This window comes from Scyliorhinus canicula, chromosome 3 (genome assembly GCF_902713615.1).
Source record: "Scyliorhinus canicula chromosome 3, sScyCan1.1, whole genome shotgun sequence".
Taxonomy (NCBI): Eukaryota; Metazoa; Chordata; class Chondrichthyes; order Carcharhiniformes; family Scyliorhinidae; genus Scyliorhinus; species Scyliorhinus canicula.
The window spans coordinates 247,519,205-247,524,630 of NC_052148.1; the positions used below are offsets into that span (position 1 = coordinate 247,519,205).

Consider the following 5,426-nt stretch of genomic DNA (forward strand, 5'->3'; position numbering starts at 1 on the left):
TTCATATGAGGGAATCAGTTGATCCAAGTTGGCTAGTTGACTATTAAATGCTTATTGGAGGCTCCGACAAATTTGGCTGGTCAGTTCTATTATTGCATAATAAGTGGAAAATGTTGGAATTGTTCAGTGGATTTATCTTAAAACAAGAAATAAAAAAACACTTTAGTGTTTAAAGTGGGACCATTCATTGGAGCTGTTTATTATAGCTTTGGATTCTATGGAGAATTGCTTCCTTGTTTTTACAATGGCTCGAAGGCAACTTTTACTCCAAGTCAAAAGTGTCAGTCGGTGATTGCTGTTTCTCCTTTTATCTTGTGTTGAAGCAACCATGGTACTTTTTGAATTCATTAATAATGAATGAACATGTTGAACAGCAGTCATTATACAAGGATCCTCTTAACTGTTTGATAAATCTCTTCCTTGAGTCACATGGAGGCCTGATGACACAACTCTCCAAAGCAAGCCATATATGACTGCCATCCCAAAGAACACAAAGACCTGTAAAATCCTGCAGTAAAAGTAATGCATTTGGAATAAATTGCTACCCTTGTCATACCTAATTACATCGTGCATAAGCTACCAATAGGCTTATTGCATTAATACAGCAGCTAAGCTTAGCGTAAACATTGCAGTCGCCAGTGAGAATTAACCAGCTGCCGAAAGATGTACATTCCCCAGTTTAACTTGAACATGAACTATTCCACTGCCACAAGAAAGATATGCTAATTCTGCATCTTTATTCGAACAATATTTACCTGCATAGTTTGCGAAATAAATCAGTCATTTGTTTAGTTAGGGAGGCAAGCTAACTGTGATTGAGAGCTACACTCTCCAATGCAAAGTTTCAGAGCCAACCAGAACGTCCCCACATGGGAGGAAAATCAAGCTGTGGAGTGCCGAATAGCATCTTCCAACAAAGAAGTATGTCTTACTTAATTTTTAAAAATATGAAATAAATGTGATTTTAATTAAGCAATCTTGTGCATTTCGGAGTTCTTTTAATTCCCAAATCAGCCTTGTAGGCATTGTTTCCTATTCCCACAATAAGCAGCCATGTGTTTATCTCGTGGTATCTTTTCAAATGCTGAATTCCTCGGATCATTGTTGGAATTAAGAATACTTAAAGGGATTTTAAACAACGCTATCACCTTTACTTCATTTCTTTTGCCAGCACACGGTCTTAAAAATGTTAACATAATAATCAGCTAACAGCGTGAGACGGAATGACATCTATTTGTATCTATTTAAATATATAATAAAGCTGCCACTGCCGATCAGCAATTCGTTGTCCAACTTAATCACTTCTCTTAAATTCCTCCAATAAAACCTGGCAAGGCCACTGGCCACTGAATGAACTCGATCAATTTTGAGGCTTACTGAAGACTGAGGTACAGGTAAATCTTTGGATAGTTGAAAGAATATAAGGAAACATTTTGCAATTTTACTTTAAGATGTGTTCATAAGTTATAGCATTTAGGTGCAGAATTAGGCCATTTGGCCCATCAAGATTGTTCTGCCATTCAATCATGGCTGATCTGTTCCTCATCCCCTTTCTCCTACCTTCTCTCCATAACCCCTGATCTTCATATTAATCAAGAGATCCCTTATTGATCATGAACTCCATATTTGTGCATGGGGCGCTGTTACCTACAGCGCTACAGACCAAGAGCTGGGTGGTGAAATTAGTTCTTTCTTCGAACACATGAACTAGGAGGAAGAGTGGGCAATTTAGAATCTCGAACCCGTTCCACCACTCGTTACGATCATGGTTAATCTCATCCTCGCCTTAACTCCACCGTCCTGCCTGTTCTCCATAACCCTACAACCCATTACCAATTACAAATATGTGTTCTGCGACTTCTGGGCATTTTGACTTCCATAAACCTGCGAAGAACATTGGTAATGAGGCGCTGTTGACTGGCCTTTTGCCAATAATTTGAACACCAATTATTCCCTTGTTTGAGGAAATACTGAAGCAATTCACCTCCATCGTCATGGGGTGCACATTCGTACTTACAATTTCCTATATGCTACATTGTGGTTGCATGCATGGCAGAATGGAAGGTTAGGCATTTCACGTGGGGATGAAAAATACCTCCAGGACCAAAAATAATTGAGATAATGCCCGTTTCAGCTATCTTGATCAAAGTATCAGTCTGTGTTCTTGTGAAAGAGGACTTCAAAAGTTTGTCTGTGGGTCATCCTGTTAGAAAAAAGACCGAGCAATCTTTCACTGCTAGTGTATTGGAGTTAAATTGCCAGGTCATGTTAGGTGTTATAGGGTGCACTATCAGTTCTGCTACAACTATTATGATTTCTGAGCTGGATGAATCCTTTTGATCTGATTTTTCACTTATTTTAGATTTGGAACCCAAGAATTGTCCTCAAAGTTTCCGAGAGTCAACCTGTCTTCATGGATCACATACCAGCACCTTGGACCTTGCCTGTTTTCCTGAATTACGATTGATCCCAAACGTTCTAATGGTTGATTCATGTGTCAGAGGGACACACTTTTCCAATTTGGAACCAATTGTGGAATACCTGCTCGGATTTTACTGGGCTAGTAGATCAGGACCAAAAGCAGGTCCCAAGCCTGCATGGTTAGGCAACGGGACTGTGGTGTCAATCTTCCAGGTGGCAGCCTCATAATTAGACACCACCAGACCTGCCATCCAATTGTGCATAGTTGGCTGGCATCCATATTATGAGCTCAATCAGTGGGCTAACAGCTCTTCATCAGATGACGTGGTCACTGATGAAGCTGCAAAAAGAACAAGAAAGTTCCTCCATTATCACCAAGGATTATGGAAAACCTTTTTTCCCAGTGTTTGGAGAGGAAACACCTCAGCATTGGGACTGTGAGAGTGACCACTGCAGCCTGGGGACCCCTCGTTGGGCCACTTCACTGCAGAAAAAATGTCAGTGGCGTGGTAAAATGGCCCTTAACTCAATCTTTAATTGCCTAAATTAGCTGCCTGCTTCTGGATGGCAGAAAACCGGGCATGCTGCCATTCTCACCAATGTAACATGGCCCAGTGATAGGGCTGTAATAGTGAATCCTCCTGACAGAGCTTCATTACATTTCACTGCTCCCACAGATCTGTATCTGTCTTAGTGTCACAAAGGAGCTATCATGTGCAAAGTTATTGAACAAAACACCGATACCCACCCAATAAAGTAGAACATTCTCTAGTTATAGCCTTTGCACAAAAATCAGGACAAATCTAGCATGGCCAATTACCCAGTAATTGTATGCTCTTAATCTTCATCAAAGTGACGGAAGATGCCATTGGCAATGCTGAGACATGACACCTCGCCAACAAACTGCTCGCCAATGCTGAGTCCAGACTTGCGAATAGATCTGAATTCCTGAAGTGAGGTGTAAGTTGACATAAAGGCAGCATTTGTCTCAGTGTGACATTAAGGAGCCCAATAAGTTCTAATTTAATGGGAATCATGGGGAAAACTCTATAATGCCTGGAGTCATACCTAGCACAAATGAAGATGGTTGTGGCTGTCAGAAGTCAATCATCTCAGTGAATTCAGTGGAAGACCCAAAAATTGGATTTACGCCACTGTGAATTTTCTGCAGAACCTTCTGCTGGAGTGTACCATGGCAGATCGGGAAACCCACTGGTGGTCACTGGGAAACTGATTTGTATTTCACTCATGGGATGCAAATGATGGCCTGAACGGAATATCCCCGCCCACTTGCCTGATTCTCTGCGATGTCAGTGAGAAAACACACTGGTCTAGAACATGTGTAGAAGTCGGGACTTACATGATGAAGGCCTGGGGCTATCTCGGAAGTTAAAGATGGAGGCCGTCAGCAACCCTGGATCCTGGAACGCCACAGCAGTACGTGGGGAGGCGCATCTATCAGGTGAATCCAGTGTCTACAGAGTGCCAGGGCCCAAGGTTCGATTCCCGCCTTGGGTCACTGTCTGTGTGGAGTTTGTACGTTCTCCCCGTGTCTGTGCGGGTTTCCACCAGGTGCTCCGGTTTCTTCCCACAAGTCCAAAAAGACGTGCTGTTAGGTGAATTGGACATTCTGAATTCTCCCTCTGTGTACCCGAACAGACACCGGAATGTGGGGACTCGGGGCTTTTCATAGTAACTTCATTGCAGTGTTAATGTAAGCCTTGGTGTGACAATAAGGATTATTATTATTATTATCGAGGCGGTCAATCTTCCAGTCTCAGAGTGTTCATGGAGATCCATCTTCTTTCTTCAGGAGGTCCATCTTCTTTTTTCAATTGTGGGTCAGTAATTGGCATTTCAATATGGCACCAACATACAATAGCAAGCCTGCCCCACCAAGGAATATGGTGCGAAACTCCCAAATGCATTATTAATTAGGTTGGGGCAGGGAGATTTGGTGCGGTTTCTCATCGGCCTCTACAGTAGGAAACACTCCCTGCCTCCCCCCCGCCTCTCACCCGTAGGACTTAGACACAGATAAGAGAATGTGTTTATTTAGAAGGGTGTTTTCTGTCCAAGCTATCCTCCAGCTTTTATCGGTGTTATGGAGTTGAAGATGTTTGATTCGTGTCCAGAGGAGGTTTCGTAGAAAGATGTGACAAGTTGAGGGTCTTGAAGGTCCCTATGGATGGGGAGGTGCAAATTGCTGCTTATTTCTCTACGTGTTGCTGTGTCCCGTCGAATGGAGGGAGGGGTATTTGAGAGGACTGGTAACCACTGAACTGGAGTTGATCTCAGAGTTCCAGAGATTCTTCTCATTACTGAGTGAAGTTTTGTGCCAGTGTGTTTAGTGTGAGGCCTACAAAGGGGTACAGTACTTAGCTGTCGAGAAAACCAAGGCTATGGGATCAATATAAAGGATGGTGGTTTCTGCCCCCCAGCTTATGCCAGTGACCTTACGGATGGTATTCACTTGTGCTTTCCTCTGTTCAGCAGTCTTTTGGTGTCGGTGATGGAAAGTTTAGAAGTGGTCAAGAGTCACTCCAAGATGGATGAGCGTCAAGTTATGCTGCAGTTTTTCTCCACAGAAGGTAAAATTTAGAGCGTTGTATGCACTGCAACTTTCAAGGTGGAATGCAAAGACAATGGAGTTGGCTTCTTTGGTTACAATCTCCACCAGACTGGTAAGTGTAACTCCCCCCCCCCCCCCCCCCCCCCCCCACCCACCCCGCACCATTGTGGGTGTATCTACACTGCAGCAATCCAAGAAAGCAGCTCACCATCACCTTCTCAAGGACAATTAGGAATGGGCAATTAATGCTGGCCTTGCCAGCGATGCCTACATTGCATTAATGAATGAAAGAAAATAACATCCATGCCACCCACGTGCTGTGTAATGATCATTCCTATTAAGAGAGAGTCTAGCTACTTCTATTTGACATTCATTGACATTCCCATAGTTAAATACACCATCAACTTTCTGGGACTTACCATTGCACAGAAAC

The 5,426-nt window shown here is 43.0% G+C and overlaps 1 long non-coding RNA gene across 1 annotated transcript; it reads left to right on the top strand.

Moving 5' to 3' along the window:
• Nucleotides 1-648: 648 nt before the first annotated feature.
• On the top strand, nucleotides 649-5,116 carry LOC119963420. Its single transcript, XR_005460098.1, has 3 exons — nucleotides 649-921; nucleotides 2,363-3,883; nucleotides 4,915-5,116. It is a non-coding gene; the product is annotated as an uncharacterized LOC119963420 (long non-coding RNA).
• The last annotated feature ends 310 nt before the right edge of the window (nucleotides 5,117-5,426 follow it).